Source organism: Tenrec ecaudatus, chromosome 10 (assembly GCF_050624435.1).
Source record: "Tenrec ecaudatus isolate mTenEca1 chromosome 10, mTenEca1.hap1, whole genome shotgun sequence".
In the NCBI taxonomy this organism is placed as follows: domain Eukaryota; kingdom Metazoa; phylum Chordata; class Mammalia; order Afrosoricida; family Tenrecidae; genus Tenrec; species Tenrec ecaudatus.
In genome coordinates, this window is record NC_134539.1 from 91,933,267 (window position 1) to 91,947,003 (window position 13,737).

At 38.4% G+C, this 13,737-nt stretch overlaps 1 protein-coding gene across 4 annotated transcripts in view; it reads left to right on the top strand.

Moving 5' to 3' along the window:
• The window catches only part of NRG3 (neuregulin 3), a 1,273,738-nt gene that overhangs the window by 886,247 nt on the left and 373,754 nt on the right, over positions 1 to 13,737 (top strand). The gene's annotated exons all lie outside the window — the stretch shown is intronic.

Here is a 13,737-nt window from a genome sequence, read left to right on the forward strand (position 1 = left end):
TATTCTCAAAACATTTGCTCTCCACGTAAGCCCCTGGCTTCAGCTCCTCCCCCCCCCTCCTTCCCCGCTCCCCGCTCCCTGATGAATCCTTGATAATTTAAAAATTATTATTTTGTCATGTCTTGACCTGTCTGACATCTCCAGCCTTCACCCACTTTTCTGTTGTCCATCCCCCAGGGAGGAGGTCACATGCAGATCCTTGTAATAGGTTCCCCCTTTCCAACCCACATTCCCTCCACCCTCCCAGTATCGTCACTAACACCACTGGTCCTGAAGGGATCATCCGCCCTGGATTCCCTCTGTTTCCAGTTCCTATCTGTACCAGTGTACATCCTCTGGTCTAGCCAGACTTGCAAAGTAGAATTGGGATCATTATTGTGGCAGCGGTGGTGGTGGTGGTGGTGGGGGGTAGCATTAGGAACTAGAGGAAAATTGTATGTTTCATCGCTGCTACATCGCACCCTGACTGTCTCTTCTCCTCTCCAGGATCCTTCTGTAAGGGGGTGTCCAGTGGCCTACAAATAGTCTTTGGGTCTCCACTCTGCACTCCCCCGCTTCATTTACTATGATAAGATTTTTTGTTTTGATGATGCCTGATCCCTGATCCCTGGGACACCTCAGGAACCAGTGTGTGGGGTTTTAAAGGGAAAGTCGGGGAGAGGGGATTCATGCTGCAGCAGCATGGTTATGGCCCAGGATGTAGTTGATCAGCTCTGGCAGGCAGACCCACTGGTTCTCAGGGAGGCAGGCATTCCAGCATTGCTTTCCAGTCTCCTCATTTCCGGGCCAGCTGCTGACCTCCAGGACGTGCTTCAGCTCAGCCCAATCAGTCGTTATTCTCTAAATTATAAATTAGAAACTCATCTAGACATGTCAGAGTATAAGACATGCTAAACAGAAAGGATGTCAGGAAAAACATACATGAATTATGACACCTTGCTGTACATCTTAGGAAAGCAAATAGTTGGATTTGCAAAGACCTATAAAGAGTTAGTCTCAGAAACTCCAAGGGCCGATCTACCCTGTCCTAAAGGGTTCCTGTGAGTCAGAATAGCCTTTATGACAGTGAGCTTGTTGGTTGGTTGGTTTTTGAGAATTATGATCAATATGAATGCCAGGGTATTATTGCTTATCAACCCCATTCTGTCTACTGCTAGATAAACTATGTAACTGTGCACCTACCTATCTATCTCCCTTTGTGACAGTCTCCTGCACAAAACAAGGCAAAGGCCTTACATTGCCTAATTTATTCAGAATTCTGAATCCTTGGTTTATTTGTTTAAATAGGTGCACATATTTCCACTCAATCACTCATTGTTCTGTTTTTAAGCCATATTTACCTCTTCACTGGTATCTAAATATTTTGTCAACATTCTTATCTATAGGCTTTTAGTAAAAGAGGGAATAGAATTCCCTTTATGATTTTAGAAATGAATAGCCTATTGTCTACTGTCATTGAAAAGAAAATGGATGTAAGATGAGACTTTGAAATGTCCCTTTAACTCTAGATTAGCTGTGGTGAATGGAAGCAACTATGAGGTAAAGGAGCTGAATAGGATATTGAAGAGGGCAGCGTGAGAAGACAAATTAAGTATTGTAATGCAATGTGAAAAATGCTGGATTTAGAAAAACAAAAGAGAATAACATGTTCACCATTTTTCAAGCTGAAAGAACAGAAGAAATAATTCATCCTGAGTTCCAATGTGTAACTATACTATCAGCCAAATATTAAAAATAAATAGAAAACATCCAAAAGGGAAAGATTACACCGTCACTATAACTAAAACTATGGATTATATTCAATTATTTAAAGAGGTAGCATGATATTAAGAACTAATAGTACTGAAAGAAGGTGTCTAAATTGTAGTGACAGTATTGGAAAAGAAATATGCCTCCACAATTGATGGAATATCAACTTAAATGTGTCAACAAACAGATGTGATTCTAGAAGAACTTGCTAAAATATAAGGAAAAAATTTTGAGATAGATACCTAGCCAACCAAAGGAAAACAAGAAATTACGAACCAAATAATACAAAATATCAAGCATATAAAAAGCATTGCTAAATATAGTTCAACAACAATTTTAGTAGTATATCCACAAGGAACAGCCAGAAATTCAAGGCAAATTCGTAAGATAACATGAAATGAGAGATACCAATCCTGATGCCAGATGGATTTGAGCTAAATTTAGAGTACCAGGAAGATGTTAACCTGTATTTTATTCATTGCACAAAGGCATTTGATAGTATGGATCACAATAAATTATGAACAACCTTTCAAAAAATGAGAACTCTAGAACACTTGTTTGTGTCCAAAAAATGTATGCATCAGAGCTGTATATTTTTACCATACTTGTTCAATTTGTATATTGAACAAAAATTCTGAGGAAATGGATTGTAGGAAAAAGAATGTGCCATCAGTATTGGAAGAAGACAATAATATCTTGGAATATCTACTGCTGAATATCTGATGGCTTTGTCTTTTCAAGCTGCCCCTTGCGAAATTCTCTTCAGTGCTTTTACCTGATAATTCCTTCCATACACTATAGCCACTTTACATAAGATGAAAATCTTCAAAATTGAACAATTAAGCAACAACATGACAAGGGGAGAAAACCTTAAAGCTGTTTAAAGTTCATTTTACATAGATTCACAGCCAATGTTCATGGAAGAGCTCTCAGAAAATCAAAAGATTGCATTGGGCTATTCTGCTGCAAAATATTGTCCTTACAGAACTACAAGGCAAACCCATTACTTAGAGGATTAAGGTTTGTCCTCATCCAAGACAGGTTATTTCCAGTCTCCTCAGACACGTGTAAAATCTGAACAATGCCATAGGGAGACTAAGGAAGTGATGCATTTGAATCATGGTCTTTATAAAGAATAATGACTATACTAAGTACTCTCTGAGAAAGAACTAGACTGCCTTGGAGAAGGTATAAGAATACGTCAAAAATATTGCTGCAAAATAATAAAATCTTTATTAGACAAAAAAATATAAAACTGTGAGCCTATGGTTTCTCAACATAGATCCCAGTTTAGTTTTATACACGTCTGAAGGCAATGGTTTTATCTCTCTAACCCTTCGGTAAGAAGTCTTTCTACTGATGCCACATCAAATTGGCAGCTCACTGGCACCCAGTCGACTCTTACCCTTAGTAATCCTTAGGATAGAGCAGGAGTGCTCTACCAGCTCTCCAACACTGTACATCTTTACAGAAGTAACAACCTCATCATTCTTCTTTGGAGTGTCTGGTGTGTTTGAACCTATGGCCTTGCAGTTAGCAGCCCAGTCATTAAACCAGTACATCAACAGAGTTACTGTTTGACATCCTCAGGAGACTCCAATTGGATCCCTTTCAATATTTTTCTGGGTTTGGGAGTATAAACACTCTGACTGTCACAAGATCAGTGGTGGAGAGTGAATGAGATAAGGCTTCTCAATAATCTTCTGTAAGGCAATTTCTTCTGACACCCTAAAATTCTAAGACAAATACGTTGCTGGGTGACCGTTTCTGCAGCCCTTCCCTGATCGCAGAGAGGCTTAAAGCATTTTGTTTGGAATTATCCTGTGGGTGCATGAACTGGGACCCTCTTAAAGCCAAAATTCCCCTTATAAACTTGGATGGTGAGATTCATGTACATTGTACATGTTCGCAGGAGGGACCAAACACCAAAAGATACCACGCTTGTTCAGAAGTGGGGTGAGTGCAAAGAACCTCCAATGCGACCAGTGAGCATGGTAGCTGCAACAATGCCCTCAACACATGAGGATAGTGTAGTACACGATAGGTTTTCATGCTGTTTTACATAGGGGTGCTATGGGTCAGAACGGACTGGACAGCCCTACACAGCATTATTTACTGCCTATCGTGTTCTATTGATGAGTGCGCATGTCAGGTCAAATTCATAGCAATCCTTTGGACAGCAGAGCAAAACACTGTCCAGTCTTGCACCATCTGCACAATTGTTTTTACCTGAGCCCTTGTTGCCACCGCTGTATCCATCTATCTTATTGAAGGTCTGCCTCCCTGTCGCTGCCTCTCTATTGCATGATGTGCTTCCTCAGGGACTGTTGGCTCTTGACAACATGTCCAAAGTACATGAGACCAAGTTTCCCCACCCTTGTTTCTAAGGGGCATTCTAGTTATACTTCTAAGGGAAACTATTTCCCCCCCCCCTTTTGCCAGTCCGTGATACTTTCAATATGATTCACCAGGAAAATAATTCAAATGCATCAATTCTTCTTGGGTCTTCCTTATTGAAAGTCCAACTCTCGCATGCATAGAAGGCGATGTAAAATTAAATGGCCTGGGTGAGGTGCACCTTCATCCTCAAAGTAACCTCATTGCTTTTCAACACTTACAGAGAGCTTGTGGAAGCAAGCAGATTTACCCAACACAATGTCTTATTTGACTCTTTGATGACTGCTTCCATGAACATTGATTGTGGATCCAAGCAAGGCCAAATCCTTCACAACTTCAATCTTTTCTTCTTTTATCATTTATTTGTCCGGTTGTGAGGATTTTCGTTTTCTTTATGCTGAGTTATAATCCATATTGAAGGCTGCAATCCCTTGTCTTCATCAGCAAGTGCTTCAAACCCTCCTCATGTTCAGTAAGCAAAATCATGTCAGCTACATATGGTAGGTGCTTAGTAAGCCTTCTAATTCTAATTCTTGATTCCTCCTCATATACCCAGCTTCTCTGAGTATTTGCTCAGGGATTTGGGTGAAATCTTAACTATCGGGTCATCATGTTTTGTGTTCAGCAACTTCCTCAACTTCCCAAACTTCCCAATGATTTACCTTGTTCCCCCTTCCCCTTATTTTTTAAATACATCTCTCTTTAAGTAGATTATTTTCTCCTTCACCTCATTAACCCTTTCACTCCCTGCCTCTTCTACCCCTAGACCTACAACCTTTATGTTTTGTTTTTAAAACATAAAACTTTTCCTGATTAGCAAAGAATAATAAATGTGCTAGTGTACAGTACTTGTCCTTTTGAATTTGACTCCCTTCTCTTTGCATAATGCTCTCCAACTGCCCCCAGGGCATGAGAAGCTGCGCGATGTCGTTATCCTTTATGATGAATAGTAGTCCATCGTGTGATTGGCCAAAGTTCATTTATCCATCCTTCCACTGAGGGCCATTAAAGTGATTTCCATTTTTTGGGTTATTGTGGGTAGTGCTTTGATGAGCATGGGAATGGATATAAGGCATTTGGATTATGATCTTTATTTCTGTAGGGCATATATCAAGTTGAATCATTGTTGGGTCATTATAATATTTCTAACCTCCATTGCTTGTGGAAGCACCATGCTAGCCTTCACAGTGGTTGTAGTCCCGCATGGAGTGTATGAGGTTCCACTTTCACCACACTTTCTCCAGCATTTGGCGCATTCTGCTTTTGAACTTTTCTATCAATTCGAAGATGAGGTGCCATCGCACTGTTGTTTTGATTTGCTCAGATGGCTCATGATTGAGAACATTGTTTCTTATATTTATTGGTTGCTTGAATGCATTCTTCAGTAAACTATTCAGGTTCTTGGTCCATTTTTTAATTGGATTAAGCATTTTCCATGTTGAGATGTTGATATTTTCTATATAATTTAGATGTTAATCTCTTGTCATTGCCCCAGTTTTCCCACTAGATGGGTTCTCCTTTTGTTCTTTTGATGCACATAAGCTTCTGGCTGTCAGGAGTTCCTAATCATCAGTTTTCCAGAGTGTCTTCTGCTGTGTGTGCTTTTTGTTATGTTTAACAGTGTTTCTGCCATGTATTAGGACCCTTAAATGTATTCCTCTCTTTTCACTGGTGATCTTTATATATCTAGGGCTGACATTTAGGTCCTGAACTTGATTGGGCTCCAGTGTGGTCAGAAATGGTGGCAGCATTTTTTTGTTTTCATTTTTTTGACCTTTCTTTTAATTTCTCCAAAATAATTCTTATTTACATTTTCATATGCTGCCTTAGTAATGTACTAATCAAAAGAACATTTTCCTTTCAGCAAAACATATGACCTGTAATATCATCGAAATGAAGCAGTAACAGATTTTATATTAAAGTAGTATGTACATTAGAAGAAGACTATTTATCTAAAGGGCTGGATACAATTCCAGCAAGGAAATAGCTTGATTGGATTTGTTTTAACTATTAAACATATCTTAAATAACAGTTTTGTTGGATTTTTAAAAAGACAATTTTCCAATGAAATAGAATTATGGATATATAAATAAACCCATTTATCTAGTGTCAGGATATATTTAATGGTGTTGCTAAGTCCATTCGATGGAAAAAAAACAATCCTTATGGGGTTTAGGAGAGGAGATGTGTCATTCGGGGTGTGATGTAGTACCGATGAAGAACACAGCTTTCCCCCAGATCCTGGATGCTTCCTCCCCAAAACTACCGTGATCTGAATTCTACCTTGCAGGACTGGATGGGGCAGAGGTTGTACACTGGTGCATATAGGAGCTGGAGGCACGGGGAGTCTGGGGTGGACAATACCTTCAGGACCAGGGGTGTGAGGGGCGATACTGGGAGAGTAGAGGGTGAGTGGGTTGGAAAGGGGGAACTGATTACAAGGATCCACATGTGACCTCCTCCCTGGGAGATGGACAGCAGAGAAGGTGGGAAAGGGAGACTCTGGATAAGGCAAGATATGACAAAATAACAATCTATAAATTATCAAGGGCTCATGAGGGAGAGGGGAGCGGGGAGGGAGGGGAAAAAAAGAGGACATGATTTAAAGGGCTTAAGTGGGGAGCAAATGCTTTGAAAATGATTAGGGCAAAGAATGTACCGATGTGCTTTATACAATTGATGTGTGTATATGTATGGATTGTGATAAGAGTTGTATGAGCCCCTAATAAAATGTAAAATAAATAAATAAATTGTGCTTTAACAATTGGATATCCACATACTAAAAAATAAACTTGCACTTATACCTCCTATCTTGTAAGAAAATTAATTAAAAATTAATCAAGCATTTAAATATAAGGACTAAATTCATACAACTCTTAAAAAATGTAGTCGTTAATATTCAGAAGTATATTTTATCTATGTATTTTTGGATAGGACATTGATATAATCAATAACATAAAAACAGATGAATTCAACTTTGTGAATATTAAAAATAGATGGTCATCACAGGGTTTGCTCAACAAAGGGAAGAAACACCCTACAAATTAGGGAACAAAGATTCTATAAGGAATCCCTACATCATAACAACAAAAGCACAAATCTAATAAACATGCAAGTAAAAGACACATTAAAAAGGATGTCCAATGTCATTAATATTGAACATATTCTTGCCTGCTCAATTATTAATCATGGAAACCCAGTAAGAAATAATAAATCAAAAGCATAATGAGACATCACTTTATCTCACTGAGACTCAATGAAAGTCAAATGTAAAAGGGCAAGTGAAGAACAGGGTGTGGGGAAATTGGAAACGGAATCCATTACTTGTGATACTGTAAGATAGTAGAGCTTTTGTGGAAAACATTTGGGAGGGCCTCACAAAGTGCAGGATAATCACTATATAACCCAGGAATTCCACTGCTAGGTGAGTAGGTGTCAACAAGTGTGTTCAAACTCATGGTGATTCTATGTGCAACAGAACGAAACACTACACAACCCGAGCCATTGTTAGAATGTTTTTTTGTTTTTTTAATTAATAAATCTTTTTATTGGGGCTCATACAGCTCTTATCACAATCCATACATACATCAATTGAGCAAAGCACCCTTATACATTTGTTGCACTCGTCATTCTCATAATTCACCTTCCACTTGGGTTCCTGGAATCAGCTCGGTTTCCCTTTTTTTCCCCCCTCTCCCTCCCTCCCCGCTCCCCCTTCCCCCTGGTCCCTTGATAGTTTAAAATAATTATTATATCTTATCTTACACTCCCCGGTGTCTCCCCTCACCCACCTCCCTATTGCCCATCTCCCAGAGAGGAGGTTACACATAGATCTCTAAGATTGGTTCTCCCTTTCTGCACCCCCTTCCATCCTGGTGTCGACACTCCTACCGCAGGTGTTGAGGGGTTCGTCTTTGAACCCATTGGTGTCCTTTAAAGGAGGAACACAAACAGATACTACCTGGACACCAATGTTCAATATAGCACTATCTCAGATACCCAGTGGTGGAAGCACTCTAAATGTCCACCAACTGATGCAGGGCATAAATAAAGGAAGTGTGTAGTGTGTGCAGCACATACAAATTAAACTAAAATATCACAATGTGAAGACATTGCCTCTCAATAGATCTGGCACCTAGGTTCCATAGGGTTTCCAAGAGAGCAAACCTTTACATAAGCAGACTGTAAGATCTGTCTAATGAGAAATGACTGCTTGGCCTGTTTCAAATGCTGATCTTTATGGGGGGTGGAGGGCGGGGCTTGTGCAAAACAGCTGAGCACTGAACCTCTGCACCACCAGCGCTCCTCCTTACCTACATTATTAGCATCCTACAAATTTTAGGATCACTTGATAGGGTGGGTGGTCTCTTCTCTCTACGCCCCCTTCTTCATAGGAGGAAAATGAGATAAGAAGGATAAGGAATCTGAGCCAAACGATGTAGCTGGTGAGGCAGAAATGTGAAACGAGATGGTCTAGGGTCAGAGTCTGGATTTTTAAGCATCACTCTGCTGTTTGCTTGACTGTGAGAAATATGAAGAATGTTATTCTTTTTTCTGCTTATGCAATTCTGTATCATCAGTTACCGTCATGAATTGCCTGAGGTATTAGCAATCTATCAGTATTTGAATAAGGAATTCACCCTTGAATCCTTGGGGATTTTAATTTTTAATTTTCATTTTTAATTTTGCAAGTAATAAATGAATGCATTCTCCTTGAAACATGATAATAAAATCCTTCAAGGAGATCAAAAGAACTTTGTTGACTTCTTCCAATCTTACACTGTATCCCAGACCACCCTACCTCCTTCATCACAATTTTTTTGTAACTTTTCCAATAAATGGCAGAATATTTAATCATGTTCAGTATATAGGACTTGCTGTTAATAATGGCCTGAGCCTAGGATATTGATCTTTGCTCTGAGTAACTCAATATAATTATGAATATTGGGAAGCTGGCTCCAAACCACTTATCTTTTTATAGAAACCTTTGCTAAATGGCCAAGTTGACAATGTGGAATTAAACTTGAAAGCTCAAAATTAAGCCTATAATTACAAACGGCATCAATTCAAGTTTCAGTCCAATCTAAGCCTGTACTTTTCTAGAACAAGTTTGTTCAGAACCACAGTGACTTCTTCAGGTTTTGCTGTTATAGGTTAGTTTTTAAAGGTGCTGGCTGTGGGACAAGGATACTTTTATTTATTTATTCCTTTCAAACAGCTTTTATTTATTTATACATTTCAAATAGTTTCCCCTAGAGTCATATAGTTCAGGCTTTAGATCAGTGATTAGACTTTGAAATATAAAATCCCTTAAATTCCAGTGGGGAACTCATTCTTTGCTGCTAACCTTCACCCAAGTTAAGTAATGATGTGGGGGTGGGGTGGGGGCGGGGCTTGGGGGAAGAGGGAGGCTGGTGGACTGTTTGTTGGGTGAAGATTACAGTGCAATAAGTAAGAGGTTGGTTTCTGAAATCAAATTTTCTGATATGGACACTATCATTAATTGACTGAGCGTTACTCGGCAATTAACTTGATCTCCTAAAATTCAGTTTTCCCATTTTCAAACTGGAAATAATAGTACCATATGACTCAGAAGATTCTATTAATATAGATTGAAATAATCTTTGGAATATCTAATGTTTTGTATGATGTGATATTAGCTCTGTGTATTATTTTATAAACTAAAGAACATTTAAATTACAAGAAACACACCTTCAGAATAAATGACAACCCTTACCTAGGCAGATTAGAAATATTTAGGCCAATATTGTTGGTGCAAAGTAGTCAAAAATTTAGCAGAGACAAGCCTAAACACCAGACTCCTTTTGTCTCCTCAATTTAGAAAGCAAATGAAGTGCTTGTTATTCAAGTGAAACTTTATGAAATGGAGGAGTTCCTCATTTGAAATCCTTGCTATTTAATAATATGTTCATTAGTGAAACTACTTATTAACAAACAAGGCTGCGTAGATGTCTTTTCCTTTGCTGACTAAAGTCTCTGGAACGTATCCTGGCCTATTAGGCACAAAATAAATTTTTGGTGATTGACAGTGCACCTTCCTGTGGAGGAGAACTCTCCCCATTATTTACCTCTCCTGTAGTACAATAGGGCCTGGTAAACTTCTCAAGAGAATCCAGACCCTCCATTCTCTCCCCAGTTCTCAGCTCAGGGTTTGGCCCAAACCATGCTGCGAGCAACTGCTCCTGAATTGAATTCTGGGAGAGACAGTGAGAGGTTTCAAGCGTACTTATTGTTTTCAAGAGACTGTTATAGCTTTCAGGTGATAGATGCCATAGATTTTCAGAAGAAAGTATAGAAAATAGAAGGGTTTAGAAAACGGTATAGTATCAAAGGAAGAAAATATAAAAGGATCTGAATCACTCTTCACTTTGAAGCACCATGCATTTTCACCATTCCTGGTTCCACCATTCCTAGAGAAGTAAGCCTGGCTCAGTTTTGGCAAATCTTGTCACACATCTGTTTTCAGTTCCTACTTTTTGGGAGGCATAAATTATATTTTTAAATAAATTATATTTTTAATTATATTTTAAATATATTTTTAAAACCCCGGATTTTTTCAATAGGAATGTGTTTAAATTTTACAAGGTATGTTTTAAATTTTATTTTTAACCAAACAACCTTCTCACCTTCAAAGTACTCTCCATTACACAATAAGTTTGTCAAATCTGCAATTCTATTCCTGGAACCGTTTTTCCACTCATCTGTTTGGATGGCTGACAGCACCTCCCTCATTTTTTCCTCACCTCTCCTATGTCATCAAATCACTCTCCTTTTGTGTCCCTCTTTGTGAAAACAAAAAGAAGTCACATGGAGTGAGGTCAGGTGGAAAAGGTGCATGGGGTAAGAGAGGCATGCTGATTTTTGCCCAAAACTGGCACACTGAGATGGCTGTGTGAGCAGATTCACTGTCATGGTGGCAACCAGTGCCCATTGTGCCACAAATCAAGTATTTTGGGGTCTGACACTGTCATGCAATCTTTTCAGAACCTATAAATAGAAATCTTTATTAACAGTCTGACCCAGTGCAATTAATTCCAAATGCACTATCCCCATCACATCAAAAATACAAATGAGCATTTTTTTATCTTTGATCTCACTTGACAAGTTTGATGATGGCATCTTTCGCTGGCTTGATTGATGTTTGCCTTCAGCGTCATAGGAATAGCATCATGTCTTGTCACCATTAATGACCTTGGGGGAAAAGTCTGGATCACTTGAGGAGCTGTTCTTTCAAAGCACAGCATGTTTCCACTTGACAGTCTTTTTCCTGGTCAGTCAGAACCTAAGGCACAAATTTCAGGGCAATCTTTTTCATTCCCAAACTTTCTGCTAAAATTCACTGGACTGAGCTTCAAGATAGTCAATATAACTTCCCCATATCTTCAACAGTCTGTCATAGGACTTCAAGCACAAGTGCACGTGTTTGTTTGACCTTTTCCTCTATTTAGGAAGTTGACAGATGTCTAGAACAAAGTTTGTCATTGATTACATTTCATCCTTTTTGAAATGAGAAAACCACTCCTCCATGTGAGTTTTTCCCATAAAGATGTCCTTGTAAGCTGTGTTCAACTTCACGACAATTTCTGGGGCAATTTTCCAGAGCAGGAAACAAAAGTCCACAGACTCACACTGTTCTCTTAAATTTGGCATCACACACAGAAAAAATGAGGTTTGAGCAAAACTGCTTTCATGAAAAATTCACACTGACCTGAGAGAACCTTCCCAGATGATGCCACTGGGTGCACTAACTCAGACAAAGTTTCTCTGATGCTCATTTAGTGGAGCATTTTCCATTTTTAGGGGTGCCCCCTCATTCTCTTCACTTAGATAGATATGATAAATGATACATAAATGATAGATAGTTAGATAGACAGACAAACCATTCCCCATTGCCATCAAATTTATTTTGACTCAAGACAATCCAACATATATCCATATAGAAATATGCTCCATAGGATTTTTAACAGCTGCAATTTTAAGTTTATTTCAGAAATAAATTGCTTGGCCTTTAATTTTGCGGTGCCTCAAACAACCAACCATTAGGGTAACAGCTGAGCCACTTGCACCACCCCACAGACCTGCTGCCATCAAGTTGACTCTGACTCATAACTCTCCTGTTGGACGATGTCAACTAGGCCTATGAGATTTCCAAGGCTGTAATCTTTATGAAAACAGACTTCGGCATTTTTCTCCTGTGTAGCAGCTGGTGGATTCAAATTTCTAATCTTTTAGTTAACAGCTCAGCGCTTCGAGCTGCACACCCAGGCATCCTTTCCTTGCATAGATAATGTTTTGGATGTATCTGGTGAGGGTGAGTCCTGAAGTTTGTATTCCATCCAAACCTTACTTTGGGAAAATAACCATTCTTGTATCCACTAGTTGAGTAGTGTACCATTTAGAGGGAGATCTACTTTATTGATATCGAAGTTTAGTTAGCTAATTCTTTTCATTGACAAAAAAATGGAAAGGTTGAAAATTAATTATTGTCACTCTTAAAATATTATGTTTATTGCTAATATATAGATTTTCCAATATGTTAATGTATATATGAAATTTCTAGTTGACTTTTTAAATAAAAAGGATACTGCCATGTGTGATTTACACATGTAATCTTTAATTTACTGTTTCAGATTTTTAAAATAGGAAAAGAACTAAAACCCTTTACAAACCAATAGGCAGAATTTGATAGATGTCTGTTCCATCCATAGTTAGCTTTCTAAAGGCATTGACTTTTAATTTTATTTACCTATTGGGCACACAGTGACTATAAGCTGTGAGATACACAGTTCAAAACTACCAGCTGCTGTAAGGGAGAAAGTTGAGGCTTTCTACTCCCATAAAGAGTTACTGGAAACCCACAGGGGCAGTTCCATCCTGCCCTACAGGGTCACTCTGAGTCACCTGTGAGGTGTTTGTTTATTTGTTTCCTCTAATCCTTCCTCCCAGTGTTTCTTCCTTAATTTTTCTCTCTGTCCCTCACTTCTCTTTCCCTTTTCCCTTCCTCGTCTTATTCCATTCCATTTCCTGTTCTTTCTCTTGACCAAAATGTCTAGTGTAAAGTTTTCAATATAGCAGTTCCATTAAATGGAGGAAGTAAATTACTAAATGAAGAGTACCTGCCTACGATAACATTTCATTTATAGCCCTGATTCAGGAAAAACCATCATTATCATCAATTCTGCCATTTTATTGATAATGTTTGTTGATTATGTGTTTAAAATGCAAAGTAAATAAGAATATTTGGATTGATATTTTAAAAGTCACTAAAGCAACATAGATGGGGAGATTGTTAGCAAAGTTTTATGAATTGAAGTACTATAACTAGCTGATTCAAAATAGCATTCAACCCACCTTTGTGCTGATGAATGATGCTATAAGTTGGTTTACGTTTTCTGGTACGTTCTGTTAATTATGTGTTCTCATACCTCATTTTTTAGATAATTGTATTTTATAATGAGCCTGTTATTATCTCAGTTTAAAAAAAGATTTTATTCCAAATGGACAAAGGCTAGATTTAGAAAAACAATTTTCTAGCTTTCTTTGTTTTTCTTAAACTATGGCAAGCCTTAT